Genomic DNA, 17691 nt, shown 5'->3' with positions numbered 1-17691 from the left:
AAAATAATTTAGATGGCAGGGCATCTCTGGAGGTCCCATGCTCCCTCAAAGCAAGAGCAAACTTCAGAAGTAGATCAGATGGCCTAGAATCCTTCTCAGTTAAGATTTGGGTATCTTGTACCTCGTACGTGTCACTACCTCCTTTAAAACTTACTATTTCTTTATACTGACACTTTATTCCTGATTCAGATAGACAAATCCAGGTGTACAATTCAGTAACAGGGACATCTGATGCCATTTGATATGACCTAGACATGAGACCTGTCTCCATCTGCCAGAAGAACATGGGTATCTCACAGGCCTCATAATGTACTACAGCCCTGTGTGGATGGCCTGAATAGCATAAGGGCAAGTTCCTGTCTAGTCAGTGTCAAGAAGTCATTGTATTCAGCCTAATTTACCAGTCTAAGACTGAAGTATTTAGAGCTAGGTGTCTAAGGAATTCAAACATTAAGTTCACGAAAAAGTTTTTTTCTTTTCTTGAAGACATATGTCAGGATGGGTAAATCATTCCTTCATTAATAGGAGTGGTCCCATTACACTGCCTAACTCCCAGGTAGCCAGGACAGGTAAACTAAATCCCATCTTGTGTGACCTACCTATGTCAGGAGCATTAGCTTAACTCCTACACACGGCTTTGAACAATCTTCCTGAGAAATGATACTAGAATATCATTCAGTTTGTGTTATGAATGTATTTATATTGAAAATTTTTGCCTGGATCTAAATAAGTGACCAAGATTTATTTATTGACTGATTGATGAAGATAACACACAGAGAGTCTTTGATAAGCTTTGGGGTTTTAATTATTATTATAAACAAACAATAACCTTCCTTAGAAAAGCCTTACAGAAACTTGTAATAAAATATGAGAATACTTGTTTCCATTGCATGCTTTATGAGATGCATATGCATCTCATTATATGCAAGTTGTATGCATTTTTGTGACTTTTATTTAATGGGAGATGCAAACTATTTCTGCTTTAATTTTTGGGTTTGGATTTTGCCATTCTTGCCTCTTTTTTCACATAGTTATATATGTATTTAAAAGGCACTTGTACATCTTGGATATACCATTCTGACTAAGTGGGCTACTTGAAAATATTTTAAGCATTGGGGAACTCAATTTTAATAACGCAAGGAACAAAGGTGTGCTCTTTAGGAATAAAGGTGTACTCTTTAGAAGCTGTTAGAAAAGTGACATAGTTCAAGAGCTCCCTCTTCTGACCACCAAACACTATCAGAATGCTTAGTCTAAAAGAAAATCTGCTCCTATTCAGAAAGGTAATTTAATGGCTCTGTGACTCTCAAAGTTTACATTTTTTTACCATTACCTTTTCATGTCCGGGTCAAACTTGAGATTCTATACAGCTTTGTTACTTTAAAAAAAACAATGCAAATGCCCACCTGTGACCACCTATTTTAAGTAAATCATGCATGTACTAATGGGGAAAAATATTTCCAATGTAGTGGCAATTCACCATTGCATTATATATCGTTAAACCAGACAATAAAATATTATGTATTATATATATATATTTAGATAGTGGGACAGGATCACTGAAGTGTAGTGGAGAACAGCTACAAGTTTTAAGCATCAATGACAAGCATCACTTTACTGAATACAAAAACTGGGTGAGATTTTCAGCTCTACCAACAGATTTGGTTCCCACTGATGTTAGGGTGTCAGGTGATGTTAGAATGGTATAGGTGTTAGGCAATGTATAGGTATGCAAGTAATGATGAATTCGGGAGTATTCTTTTCCCCAGGCTAGAATCTGGAATCCAGTATTAGAACTTAGACTTCTGTTATAAAGCACATAGGGACACAAACTTCAAATGGCAAACAACAAGATAGTTAGCAACAGCTGCCAACAGCCAGAATTCTTGTTGAGGTTCCATTCAAAGATAGAAACCGGGGAAATATGGAGAAATTTTCCTTCAAGTCTCCACATGTGTTATTTACTTGGAGATGCTCCACTTGAGATACAGTGCCCCGAAAAACAGCCATTAGTTCTAAAGCAAACAAAAGAAGAGGGTTCTTCTTTCCACTGAAAATTATCTTATTTTCTTGTTCTTGAGCTTAGTTTTCTTTTTAATGATTAAAATACTTCTCTAGTATGTAGGAGAGCAAGGCTCCATTCTTCCCTTCAGTGAGTCCTGAAGCAGAGAAAAGTAAAGAGAAGTTATGCATGACCCATATGGCTTTAGTACTAAATCCAGGAAGAAGTTCCAGCCCCTGAAATCTGACCATAAATAAAGCATTTGACTCTAGAAGAGATTTCAAATGTCTCCTTCTCTCCCTTCATCTCTTTTAACATTCTTTCTTTGCAGTATCCAAAGCTGGAAGTCAGACTGGATATTTTCTCATTCCCTGTATGCAGAATTAAGCTTTACACACACACCCACTTGGAAAAAGACCTGCATTAAGTGCATTGGTACTTAATGGTTAGAACTAGAAGTAGACAGGCTCTGAGAATAAATTTTTTCATGGCAGTATCAGCTTAGTTGAAAAGAAAAAGGTTGACACCTTTTCACTTTCTGGGGGCGGGAGGAGGGAAGAGGAAGTCTACCACATTGAATCCATTCAGTCAAACTAATTACAAAAGTGTTAACTTCTGAATGTGTAAACATGATGTGTGTGTCACAATATTCAGCCACACCAGGTTCAACACATTTTTATAAATGTCCAAAAGGAGCTCCCTCATGACACTGTTGATTTAAATAAAGAAAACTAGAGACCTATGAGATACAAGAAACTCAAGTTGAACTACATTTTTAAAAAAAAATATAGTTTTCGATTCTAAATTTAGCTTGAAACACTACTTTTTTTGAAAGCATTAGCAAATTCATGTTGTTTGTTTGGCAGGTGTGAGCAAGGCTGGGTAAATAATTTGTATTACCTTGTTAACAGTGTTACACATCAGGAAACAAACTGTCTAATAAATCATTTGACCTATAGAAAGATTTGCAAGTTCTTCTGCAGTGAGAATCACAGTCTTACAGAATTCGTAGATACATACATAAGCATGTTTTCTTATAGAATAATATTTTTACAGAATAATATTTTTCCTATTTTCTTACTCTTTAATATTCCTGAATATTTCCTTATCTGATCTTCAGCCTAGAGCCTCTATTATTTCTTTTCTTTATCTCCAAAGATTCTGACAACATTATTTTTTTAATATATATATAATAAGCATATGTTTTTAATGGAATTTTTGCTTTTGTAGGACTCTCTTAAATATTTATCTTTCGTGTGCTATTAGTTTCCTCAGTTCTAAAGATAACTTATATACTTATATCTTAAACCTTAAATCTTAATTTCAAATATCTATCAATCAAAAAGGCTCAGCTATTAATTCCAATCTTAAGACAGAGTTTTGAGACCTGGTTTCATCATCACTCTATCATTAGACTTGCTCATCTCTTGAAATATTCAAGTTGGGTGGGGTTTTTTGTGGTTTTGTTTTGTTTTTTTTTTTAATCAAATAACCCAAATGGGCTCTCTAAATGTTTTTGAAAAATCTCAGAGAATATCAAAGGAGTGACAGCCCATCTCAGTGAGCATGAACTCGTTTTGACACGCACTGCTCATTCAGAGTCTTACAGAAACTCCAGAAAATAGCAGATAAAAGGCAACAAAGGTCAGCTTTTAATCCACCTTTTGGTGTAATTTTCTGTCTTAGATGTTCTCCATCCCACTGCACACAAAAATTTATTTATGGTGTTACTACCTTTCTGAGAAGTAATCCTGGACATCTTATGGGGAAGAGAAGAAAGTGAAAGAAAGAAAATATAAATAGGCAGTCAAAATCCACATGGTCAAGCTATCAAAAAATAAACACACAAGCATGAATTCAATATTTACATTCACATTTAAAGAACAACTGAGAAATAATAAATAAAAAAAGATGTAGGTGTATAATAGAGAGGAGTGTATATATATATGTATTTTCCTGATGTAAAGTCTCTTACTAGCTTAAAATAAATATTGTTATCCACTGAATGATCAGTATTACAACCTTGAGCGTGCTGGTTTAGTGACCTCACACCAAAACCTCTCTATCTAGATATGAAAATTAATGAGTTTGGAGTCTGAAGCCATAAAGATTCAAAAGAATGATTTTATAGGAATGTTTTTATTAAGAGTAAATTATTATTGACAACACATACTTTATGGGGAGAACTGTTCTGGACTAAGAAAAGACATTTATTTCATCATGTTACTGATTATGTTCTGCTTTATAGTGTTTTTAGCAGTAAAAACCACTTTTATAAATTGTTGCCTCAAGGAACTTAATTTTATAAGGTGTCTTAGGAAGGTTTGGTAAGAGCTACTACTTTGCTTGAAGTGACAATGACTCCTTTGGGGCACTGCATAAATTTATTATGAAACATTGTAATGAATAATAAAATTGTATTATGAGACTAAAAATTATTAGGGAACATTCATCACTTTCTTCTGCCTCAAAATCATATGGAAAATTGCAGCATCAATGTAAAATCTTGTGAATGCAGGATGCTTTGGATTAGAATGCATCATTCTGACACTTATTCAATTTATAATAGAAAACATAAAGTAGACAGTGGTCTTTGCGATTGCCTCTCCTAGCAAATCCCGAAGTACACAGCAATTTCATCCTTAAGCAATGCCCTTTTTCAGTCTTTTACAACGTTCTGGTTTTACATAAAATGCTTGCACAAGTGAAGACACCTGATAGATACATTAAATCTATTCTGGAAAAATATGTTGGTTTTGCAGTCGAAAAATGCTTCTGCATGTTGACACACTGAGTTGAGAATAGTACGAAGATCTCTTATTGAAGTTTCACCACAACCGGTTAGAAAACTGATGCTACAAGGAAAACTCCTTTGAGATTTCCCTCTCCCCCCAGTTTAAATTTAGCAATTCTGATAATTTTGTGGGTTAGGGCACTGTAGCACAATCTCTCTGCCAAACCTCATTGTTTCATGTCACAGAGAAACTCCAGCCTGTCATTGGCAGAATTTGTCTCAATGGCAAATATAGTAATTAATGCAAACTTGTAACATAAACAAACACATCCCCCAGTTCAGTGGCAGACTTCCCCAGTCTCATTCTATCCAAACTACCAAATAAACTACAACCACCTACTAAAAGACAATATTCTGGTTATAAGGCAACTTTGTATCCCGTTAAAGAATTTCTCAAACCCATGTCAAGGCTATTCCTATGACTGGAATAAAAAATTAAGAGCTTAGCAACAGTGGTCCCACAGATATGTCTAAACCAATATACTTTGAAGCGCGCCTGGTGCCCCAGGCATAGGTAGAGGAACTATGTTATAACCAGAATCAGCCAAAACCCAGGAGCATGTGTGCCCCATATACCAGCTCCACATATTGGCTCACACCATAGAAACCCAAGTACTGGAGCTGAACAGGAACTTTAGGGCTCCCTGACCAGATTTTGTATATGTACAATGGGTTACACTACATGCTAAGGAATACATCCATCTGCTGGTATTGGAGATTATAGTTTATAGTAGACTAGCCAATTAATTAACTTCATGCCAAAAAGCATCTTCTTGCTCCTAGGTTTTGCTTCCTGGCCATCTTAAGAAGCCAACTTCTTGTAGGTGTAACACAGAGTTCCATAAATACGTTTAAAGGAGTGTTGTATTTCCTTTCTCTTAGAACCGTTGTTGGTGACCTTCTTCACATATGCTTGGCATTTTCATCCATCTGCCTTTGGCAGTAGTACTTGCACAGTGGTGAGTCATAAAAATGTTCTAAAGCAGCCCACCTGCCAATCTAGTAGGTAAGAATATGTTGGCTTTCTCTGTTTGCAATTTTTTCTACTTTATCTCATTTTGACAAAAAACCCTCTTTTCTTGGCACTATTTCCTTCATATTCTTCTACACTAATTAACATGTAACCATGTTTTAATACTATTCTAGTCATCAAAACCATATTTCTTTGGTGTCAATACCACATACATCATACATTTTTAAAAAATTCCAACCCCTATTCATATAGAACAAAAACCAGACTTGATATTTGGAAATGTCACTTAATACAGAGCTTATGAGTTTTAAAGATTTTTACACTGTGTGATAAAGTTAAAATTTATTTTATTAGTAATTGTGGGGGGTTGGTAAATCTCACTTTACCTTTTTTTTTTTTTAAGAAAAGAATAGAAAGTAATTTTGCACTTTGTTAAACAAAGAAAACAAAAATGTGTCACAGGATTTCCTCAGGATCATGGTTTTTCCAGAAAACCTGTTTTCATGTGGATACTGTTTTGAACTGTGCATCATAGCACAGTGTTAGGTTTTGTCAGAGTAAAGATAGTTTGTCATTACAATACAACAGAGAATATATATTTATTTCTTGCATATGTGTGAAAATGTATAGGTAAATATTTTTGAAAGTTAAGTCATGCCATAATCTGACTAGTTTATGGGAAATGATGATGACCCTGGCTTTACCACTTAGGCTTGTTCAGGGGTAAGAGCTGTTAAAACTTGTTAGTGTGGGACTTCTTATGTAAATGAGAAATAACGTTATGGACTCATTAGAAACCATTTAACAAATTTAAACTGGAATCTCAGTGTTTCCTTGAACTATTATAAGATATACTCTGACAATATATCACCTTTCTTTTCAGGGAAACTGCTTTATACCTAGTTCCTGTATTCAAATCATCCTTCAAGCTATATTTTAGAAATATAGTTGAATTATATTAGTAGAGACAGGTTCAGCACAGGTTGGCTGAGGAAAAAAGGTGAATTCTTTCAAGAAAAGAAAATTCGTAGCATCTGCAATTTGCAATCTTGTTAAAGGTGGGTCTTAAAATTTTCCATTTAAAACTTTTCTTTAAAAAATAATTTAGAAAGAGGAATTATTATGTACTTGTCAAAAGAAGCTATAAGCGTCTTTTTGCTCTGTAAAAATTTACAGCACCTCAGTGTGATAAGGTCATACATTTTTTTTAAATGGGTTCTTAAATTATTTTATTTATTACAAAAAATAGCATACTTTTATCTTTCTTGTATATTCCCTGCATAAACTTTGCAACCATTAATTTTAGTCTTCAGTACTACCTGAATTTCTCCCTTTCAGATAAGTACATGTAGGTTTCTTGTGGCAAGGAGCAGACAGGCAGCTTTTCCAATAACCATTCCTTAAACTTTCACGTAAATGGCAAGAGAAGTTAAATAATCTTGAAAAACTGTCAGAAAGTATCATACAATGTGGATAGTGCCTGTCAGTTTTATTTTACAGCTGATTTGCCAATTGCAAAGCAAAAGTTTTGTTGATAGTAAGAAAAATGCGTTTTTCATTACTAATTGACTCCAACCAATCTGTTTCCGAAAGGAGACATGGCCTAGAAGAGTTTAAATGTTTATGTGACCTTAGAATGTTGACAGCTCCTAATTTTTAGGATTTTTTTTCCTGATATGGTTGGAAGGTTGTAGTTACTCTGTGTTTCATTAGTGATCCAAACTCTAGCAACAGCATCATTATAAATTATAAAAAAAGCCTGTTGGCCAGTATTAAGTCAAAATATTTCTAATGGTCTTCTACATTTCATTACAAGTACTGATATTCATTACAACTCTGGATACATTAAAACACTATAAACAAGGCTTCCAATCTCTTTACCTGTCTAGTGTAGCTAGGATGCAGTATGACAAACCAACAGGGATTCTGAACTTGGTACTCACAAATTGTTGAGCACTCTATTTTCTAAGTCAATACTTTCTTATTTTTACACCAGCTTCTAGGACAAAATCTTTCCGTTTAGCCTCTTCTGCTTTCAGAAAAAGGGTATCAGAGATGAAGAGAAATACCCAACACATGCATACTGCATGAATAAATATTTGAGTAAATAAACATTTGAGTGAGTGGGCAGTCCTGCATAAGATTATTTACAATTGAAACCATATCTGTGAAACATTTTACATGAAATTAAGTAGCACTAGCATGAGAATAACCACACAGTGAGGTAGATATTTAGTCTCCTTATTTGCATGTTCTTTTCGTGCCAGATTGCACAGAATAGTCTTGATCCACTGACCTTGGAACTCAATGAGGCTGCTACATTTCAAAACAAACTTTTTAGTCTGCATGAAAGATACCTCTGATACTGGGGCTGATAATGCTTCTAAATTTCCAGATAAGGGAATATAATGTGACCACATCGTCATTTGCTGTGAGAATGCAAGCACAGCTTAGGAACATACCAGATCATAACTTGCTCTAACACCCTTTGAGGGAGGGAGGGAGGGAGGGAGGGAGGAAGGAAGGAAGGAAGGAAGGAAGGAAGGAAGGAAGGAAGGAAGGAAGGAAGGAAAGAAGGAAGGAAGGAAGGAAGGAATTCGGAAGGAAGGAAGGAATTTGGAAGGAAGGAAGGAATTCAGAAGGAAGGAAGGAAGGAAGGAAGGAAGGAAGGAAGGAAGGAAGGAAGGAAGGAAGGAAGGGAGAGAGAAAGAAAGAAAGAAAGAAAGAAAGAAAGAAAGAAAGAAAGAAAGAAAGAAAGAAAGAAAGAAAGAAAGAAAGAAAGAAAGAAAGAAAGAAAGAAAGAAAGAAAGGAAGAAAGGAAGAGAGAAAGGAAGAGAGAAAGGAAGGAAGAAAGGAAGAGAGAAAGGAAGAGAGAAAGGAAGAGAGAAAAGAGAAAGAAAGAGAGAAAGAGAGAAAGAGAGAAAGACAGAGAAAGAAAGAGAAAGAGAGGAAGAAAGAGAGAAAGAAAGAGAGAAAGAGAAGAGAGAAAGAAAGAGAGGAAGAAAGAGAGAAAGAAAGAGAGAAGAAAGAAAGAAAGAAAGAAAGAAAGAAAGAAAGAAGAAAGAAAGAAAGAAAGAAAGAAAGAAAGAAAAGAAAGAAAGAAAGAGAAGAAGAAAGAGAAGATAAAGATAGTAGTGAAGAGAGAGAGAGGAAAAGAAAGAAAGAAAGAATAGAAAGAAAAAGAAAAGAAAAGAAAGAAAAGAAAAAGGAAAGGAAAGGAAAGGAAAGGAAAGGAAAGGAAAGGAGAAAGGAAAAGGAAAGGAAAGGAAAGGAAAGGAAAAGAAAGGAAAGGAAGAGGAAAGGAAAGGAAAGGAAAGGAAAAAAAAATGCACTAGGAAGTCTAGAGAAATGTAGCAGCCTCATTGAGTTCCAAGGTCAGTGGATCAAGACTATTCTGTGCAATCTGGCACGAAAAGAACATGCAAATAAGGAGACTAAATATCTACCTCACTGTGTGGTTATTCTCATGCTAGTGCTACTTAATTTCATGTAAAATGTTTCACAGATATGGTTTCAATTGTAAATAATCTTATGCAGGACTGCCCACTCACTCAAATGTTTATTTACTCAAATATTTATTAATGCAGTATGCATGTGTTGGGTATTTCTCTTCATCTCTGATACCCTTTTTCTGAAAGCAGAAGAGGCTAAACGGAAAGATTTTGTCCTAGAAAAAAGGAAGAATAATTACGAGTGTTTGTATGTGACTTATCTATCACAGAATTTCTTCCTAATTTCAGCTTTTATCTGTAGACTGACCAAAAAATTTGTAGGTATTTACATTGTAGCCTCTGAAAGAGGTTGGATAAATGGCACCATAGATGTCCCTATCAGAAACAAAGCAAATGTATCAACATATGTTTAAAAATATTATTTATGAGTATAAGAAGACAGTAAATAGAAAAAATAAAACCAAAATAGAAGAGGAAGGTAAATGACAGAAGGCTTTAATGAATGTAGAGCCAAAGTGAAGACCTTTTATTTGGGGAAAAAAATGAAAATTGCAGGCAACAGTACAAAGTATTAGAATATTCCTTTAAAAAGGGAAACTAGAAAATGAAAGTGGAAGTATAAAGGGTAAGAAAGGAATGATGAAACAAAGATCTGAGGTGACAGGAGAAGGATAATAGGGCGGGAGAGTAGCAGTCAAACCATATTGCATTATTTTAGAAGGAGAGAAGATAGGACAAGAAGGAATAAGTTAAATATAAAGAAAAGAACCAAACGTTTATGATGATAATAGAAAGGAATATAAAAAAGAAAAAAAAGAGGGGAAAAAAAGGAGTAAAGGAGAGCATACTGCATAGTATAGGAAAAAACATTATTCAAGAGAATCTTGTTTAGAAACGGATTATCTAGGTGCTAAAACCAGCTCAAATGTGCTATTTCAGAAAAAGGAAAAATGTGACACTTCTTTTAACTATTATGTTTTATAAAATAGTCTGTGCTCACTAATTATGATGTTTTTGTTTCACTGCATAGACTGAATCAATATTCATACTGTCATACAGGCATGAAAGTGTTTAAAATATGTGTTGTTCATATATTCTTATACAGAAGTATAGTGTCAAAAAGAAGAAAGAGAAAGAAGTAATAAAGAAAAAAGAGTAAACACTTTCAAGATTATATGAAAAACATTTTCAAGGCCAAAAATCATATAAACCATGTACCTGTCAGTTTTGATTTATGGAATAAAATAATCCTGTCATATAAAGTTAACCCTTCTGTATTAGAAAGACGAGATAGAATAGAATGAGTTTTAAATAAAAATGTGATCAAATTGTTGTTCATTTATTGTCCTTTTTCATGTTTGATTGCTTAATAAAATAGTTATCAATTTTTATCCATTTCTGCTGTGCTTTTTCTCACAGTTTTTTATCAATAGATGTTTAAAAAACATGACTATGCATTGTCTTAATGACACAGAAGAGCACTACTATCAAGCCTGTCTGTTTTTGCACCTGTGGCCTAGTCGATTTATTTTTGAAACATAAATAAAGTTTGGAGTACTCAGAATGAATTTTTGGAATTACCTTAATGACTTAAATAATTTGAAAATTAAATATCAAATGTTATAGATGTCACCTTCCCTGTGCTATCCTTTTTAATTCCTCAGAATTATTTTCAGAAGAAACAATGCATGTCTACAAAGAAAGAATGGACTAAATGCTCTTTTGCGGTTCATGTAATGAGATGTCCCAGTGCTTTCCTGATTGTACTGTCTGTAGCAGTAAAATGAAGGAACTTCAAATCATGTTAGATGCTTCATAGAAGAACACTGAACAAAATAATAATGAATAAAGTGTATTTAAAGGTACATGTTAGATGCTTCATAGAAGAACACTGAACAAAATAATAATGAATAAAGTGTATTTAAAGGTAATCCAACAAGGAAGCAAAGAGACAAATTCATTCTCATATATTGGGATTGTTTCTCTGTCAAATGTAAGCTTGATGTCCATATGGGAGACAGGGAGGCAGCAATCTCAGGCAATGTATTGCCTGAGAAATGACTAAATAAATGCATGGAATTGGTTAGTCTACTGTTAGGGAAAGGAGAATCAAGTCAAACCTGGAAATCTGTCATCCCTCTGGCTCTTGTCTAGGCAATACCTAGTTCCAGTGTACCATTACATACTCAAGCCTAAATCTCTTTAGGGAGGTATCTAGGTTTACCTCAACCTCTCTCACACTCCAATCTGTATGCGTGGAAGGAAACACCGGAAGTCATCAGAGCGATACATAATATAGAAAATGAGTAGATGAGTCTGAAACAACAATAAAATGTAACAAAACATCAGTGGAAATGAAGGCTGTGTGGAAGTTCCTACACCGTGTTCATACAGTAAACGTCTTCATGACATCATTACTCTGACTCCTCTGATTTCAAATCCTTGTTCTTTTCCGTAAAGGCTAAAGGAGATAGGAATGACTTTGTGCTTTGCAAGAGTGCTGTTAAGGTTTTTTGTACTATGTGTTTGATACCCTTTCTACAATGTTGCAAAGCATACTTGACGTGCCCAAAATCAAAAGCGTAGTGAGAATCTCAAGTGGCACACAATTTATGTCAGATTTCCAAATCAAGGGGTTCAGATAAGGTGTGACCAAGCATCCAAAATTTGATTAAGTATCTGAACTTCTCAGATGAGCAGGATAAACTCAAAATAATTCAGACAAAAGGCAGAATGAGGACTCCAGAGAAAAAATAATTCTCTGCGTGTCTCATCCCTTCAAAGAGAGCTAGACACTTTATAGTTAAGAAAACGCATCTGCACATTTATCAGAATTGTGCTGAAGCTTGTTTTCCTCCAGAGTGATAGAAAGACTTGGTTTTTAATTGCAGTACTACAATACACATTTGGCCAGCATTAGGTAGGAAAACTTAAATAAACTATAAATATTTTGAAATAGACTGTTTTTCATTGATCACTGAATTAGAAATAAGATAAATATAACAGCAAATAATGTTTGGCAATGATATAGCTGCAAGGAAGACCCATTCACCTATTCACTGAAAAAACCCCCAAAACAACAAAACCAACCAAACCACCACACAAAAACTATAGACTGTTATGGAGAAGAAATTATTATTTTTCCAGCTTTAAATATGAAACCAGGAAGCTTCAGAGGAACTGAAAAAGTATATTAAAGTGAAATGTTGAAAGCAAGGTACTGTGGGTGTTACAACAGAGTGAGAAGACACATTCCTTCTGGGGAAAAGTTTTTATATTAGCATGTCAAGCAGAATGCAGAAAGTAGTTGAGGAGAAGTAAATGGAAAAAAAAGCAATATTTTGATCAGAAAAAATCTTATGTAGACATGATATTGTAAATAAGAGTATTTTTGGAAAGGGATAATTGTTCATAAATTCCACAGATTTTAAGATAACAATTTGTAATCTTTAATCTTATTTTTAACCATAATACCATAGCAACAACAACAACAAAAAAGCCTCAATAAAAACAACACCTCCGGCCTCAAAATCCATCCTTGTAAGGGCAAAGATTCTTTTTCTGCTAGCTTCACTTTGAGCCAAAGGTTCTTTATGATGACTGTTATGCTGTTAATCAAGTGTTCACTCACACTTATCATTGACATAAATTGCAATAAAAAGAAACATTCAGCTGCTTAAGATGGCAGTATGCTGTGTACAGTGCAGTTCATCTGATGTTGGAAGTTTTTCTGTTTAATATAGTTTCTTTCCAGGTTAACTAACGCAAAGGCAGAGACAATTAAAGATATGAGTGAATATAAATAAGAAATGGGAAGCCAATTAAAATAGGTATCCATATGGAAAAGAATTACCAGTATGTGTGTTAGTAGGTACATTTGTTAAACACCAGTTTAATCTTTGATAACCTAAAATAATAAGTTCATATTACAATATAATAAATATTTAAATTACTCGAGAAGAAAAGACCATCTCTTATCATTTAAAAAAAAAAATTTTTATGAATCTCTCAGAACTTATGTCTTGAGTGTACCTGTGTGGAAGATCTGGCATGAGTAAATTAAAATGTCTTTTCTTCAAGGATGACAAAATCCCTTATTACAATTTGCCAGCTTAAAAGAATCTGTCCAAACAAACAAGTAAATCACTAGTTCCAAAATTACCACTCTTACAGACAGAGTCTGTACCATTTTGATACAGCTGCCATTCTCATTTCCCTAAAATGAAATTTTCTCACCTGGCCTTCCAGTAGTAATTGTAACATATATGTCTTCCTCCCTGTCTAGCCTGTCACAGCCAGCTGTTACTCCTTGACAAATAGAAAAAGACTTTATCAAAGAGAAGACTGCAGCAAGCAATAGACAGAGATAAAGGGAAATCAGGAGATAGCAAGATCATCTTTACTGCCAGATTCATATCAAAGTAAGTCACATCCCGACACCGTGTGCAGCATCATCACAATGGAAGCAATGTCACACAAGCACTCAGCAGAGTGGCTGTGGCAACACTGCCCCCAAACTTAGGAAAAGAGATGCTAATAATAGAACAGTGATTTACTCAGTAGGTCACTCTTTAGATTGCAATTTACAGCTCAAAATGCCCTCTTTTGTACTTGTGAAACATACATGAACAGCATGTCTGGAATGCCAATGCTATGCAGCAGAAGGCACTGAACACTAAAAGCTGCCCTGGCAGAATTTGCACAAATCACACAGCGAATCAAAACTACACTGTTAAGATGCCAAGTCAGCAATAGAATTCTGTATAGGAGGCATTGCAATTGATTAATTAATTAATTTCTTATAACTATTATCACATGCTTATACTGAATTAAATAACTTATGTAGAGATGGGATTCTTACATTATTAATCCCATTGAATATTTCAATTCGTTTCACTTTTTTTTTTTTAACTTTCAGTCAAAATTTGTATACTGCTCTAGAATTCTGGGAGCAAGTAATGCCACAGAATAGAAACTAGAATTCTGATCTCTTCATCAGGTTGTATCCATTAGGTCAAGGGTTTCCATATCTTCACACAGTGGACTATGGTACACTGTACTCCATTTACCTCATATCTATCACAGGCAATAATTTCCATAAGTAGAATTGAAAATGTTAGGGTTGCTTTTTTTCCCACAATAATATTAAAAGTAACAGAATTAGAAAATATGTATCATTTTAAGTTCCTGACTGACATAGTACCTTATAAGGGTATAATTATTTTTGCTAGTAAAAAAAACAATACTGGGTGTCAAACTGAGAGCTGTGTCAGATTGCTACATGGTGAAGCTACTACTCTGCACAGTGTTCTAGTAGGCATTTCTAGTAAGTGATCTGCCCTCGTTTTGATTCTGTGACCATTTCTAACAATTGATAACAGAGTAGACAATTCTAGTTCATCTTTGATAAAAACCACTACGTTCTAAAAAATTAAAATATTTTTTAAATATTTTTTCCTAATTTTCAGGCCTTCTCCCTGTGATTACATGTTTAATTTCATCCCAAAATATTTGCTGATACTTTTCCCCTGACTTTTAAAATTACATTAATCGTTAACAATTACCAAGTAAATGCAATCTCCCAACTAATGGGCCAGTTGTTAGACTGCACATGATTTAGCTTTTTAAATAACATTGTACGGGTAACATAGTGAAAGGGAGTCAAAGAAAAATCTATCTATGGTCTAATATCCTGAAATGGAACAGGAAAGAAATAATTTCATGTAGTTAATTTGATTGGTTTGTTGTAAATAAGTTGAGGTCTGACCTAATCTCTACACTAGTTTGAGAAAGATTCAGTATTTTATATATATTGTTTACTTTTACAAAGTCAGCATTTCTTTGCTCTGCTCTAAGTTCAATTCTGTGTTCTCTTGCTACCTTCTTTACTGAGCCATGACTATTATTACTTTTTATACTGTAATAGCTGACTGCTGCCCAGCAGCCCCTGACCTCTCTAATTCCCTCTGCTTCCCAAGGCATAAGATTGGAAGCTGACATTGCTGCAACTTTCACAAGCTCAATGAACCTGAAAGGCTAAGAAAACCTCCTTAAATGCCTCAGAAGTAGAAAAAAAACATATATATATAAAAAATCAGAAACATAGCACAGAGTCCTTGATCGACCAATGCCCTAAGACAGCAATCAAATCAGAACTATGAAAGAAAAATAACAGTAACATAGTACAAAAGTTATTACACTGTTTTTATGCACGGAAACCTAAGGGTAACAATAGTCTGAAAGCTGTGAAAGGAAAAGAAAACTGGGTATCTTTAAATTTCCATATAGTATATCATCCTCAGATAGTTACACAGTTTCTATATTTGGGGAAGAAGGTCATAAAAATAATTATAGATACAATTTTTTGGTCCAATTACATAAACTGTTACATTAACAGTTGAATTTCTTCCCGTAGCAACATTGATTTTTTAGCAAAAAGGCAACAGACACTTTTTAAATGATTTTTATCAGTTGTTGGAAGTGAATTACAAAGCTGGGACATTCTGTATATATCTGTCTAGAGCCTGTCCTGAAAGACTTACTGGCAGTGGTTTTGGCTTCATCTGGGGATACAGATTAAAACAAACAGATTCAGGACTCTATTCCAGTCTCTACAGTGCATTACAGATTGAAGTTCCCTTTATAGACAATAAAAGACAAATGGCTGTTAAGATGGACAGTTTTCTATACCCCATTGAGTTGGTCAAGATAATTGAATATAACATTCCTGAAGTTGTTGAGACAAATATTCTAATACAAAACTTTCACAAGTTCCTATGTAATTATTTAATAATTTATGTATTTTTTCAGTATTTTATGCCTATGTCTCTGTGCACAAAATAAAGCTCACAGATTACTTGAAGCTTCTGTTTGCCTTCTGTCTTATTAGGGTCTGTCAGAGTATGCTTATTAAAGAAGAACATAAAATATTTCAAATTTCCCCCAAAAAATTAATCATTAAAGCCTAACAAATAGTTGGATTTGTTCAACAGAGCTGAAGTCATTATGTCCAAATTTCCAAGGACAGTTGTCATATTACTCTTTATATAATAATCACACCTTAGAATAAAGTGCACACTGATTTGAATGTTTTTGCCGTGAATCAAGTTTCCTGGTCTACGGGTATTTCCATTAGACTGATTATAATAAAAAGTTATAGTAGTCCTGTAATGTTCCACACTCAATTTTGATATGAGAAATCACAAGCATGTTTTCTCACAGGAACAATAAAATACAACCTTTGTATTCATACTAAACCCTGATGCTAATATTAATCAGTGTGTATGCTGTGTTCACAATCTTTAACATATCTACTTTTGCAAATTTCCCAAAATTTTAGTAGTCAGAAAAAACTCAAGACTGTTAATCAAAAATTATAGAAGTTGAAGGGAACTTCCTTACTGTACCATTCTTTAGTAGACCGGATTCCAATACCAGGCAGAATTTTTTCAAAACTCCTCAGGAATACAAAATGCCAATCTATGGCAACTTATTTTCTTCAATATTAACAAGAAAAATATATTCTTTTTGGCCCTTTGAGATGTTTTTCAGTTTATTTAACATGAAAACAGTTGCACAAAAATATCAGAGGGAAATCCTCTTTTTTTTAAGGAACGGGAAATTACATATACTCTTATGCTATATCTATTAAGTATCCAGAGTACTGGGAATATTTTAATTCCAAGATTAATTTCAAATTGTAAATTCTAAAGATAATTACTTTAAAACATATTATTTTGTGTTCAAGTTTTTTAAAAGAAACTATCTAACATATAAGTAAGACTTCTCTTGTCTTCAGCTTTCCCTAGACATTTACACATACTGTACTGTATGATATTGACTTTGTTACCTGTATGGATGCTTAAATTAAGTTCCGTAAACAAAGAGCAAGGAATTTTCTCTCTAGGAAGAAAATATGCTACTGGAAAAAGATGTTAGCACTGAACAAGGATTTAAATTTTGTCACAAATTAGCATAAGGCTCAACAACAAGAAAACAAACAAACAAACAACTCCCAAAAAAGTCACAGAATTTATCCAATACTTGTGGAAATCTTTGAAGGAATTGAAGGAATTTAATCTTGCTTCAGTTCATAGTCATTATGTGCAAGGCTTTTATGTTGATTTTGTTTAATTAAAAAGATGAACTTGAAAAGTAATGCTGTGCTTTATTTTTCACAGCTATAATTTCCTCACTGAAAAATAAGCAGGTGCTTGTGCTTAGACCATTTACATTGCAGCATGGTTGTTACACGTTTCATTGCTGATTCAAATATATTTATAACTGCTGCCTTTTTTACTTTTTATTCCTTTTACTAATGACATGTGCTTATCATGCGCTTTTAGACTTTTGTCTTGGTTTGAAAGACAGGTGTCTGCCAAGGAAGGCAGTAGCCTCCCTTGAAATGAAAAATGCAACCCCCTTCCCTCTGAATTATTATTATAAAGGGGCTTTCAGGCAAAGATATGAG

Source organism: Corvus hawaiiensis, chromosome 2, assembly GCF_020740725.1.
Source record: "Corvus hawaiiensis isolate bCorHaw1 chromosome 2, bCorHaw1.pri.cur, whole genome shotgun sequence".
NCBI lineage: Eukaryota > Metazoa > Chordata > Aves > Passeriformes > Corvidae > Corvus > Corvus hawaiiensis.
Note: the sequence above shows the minus strand (reverse complement) of the source record.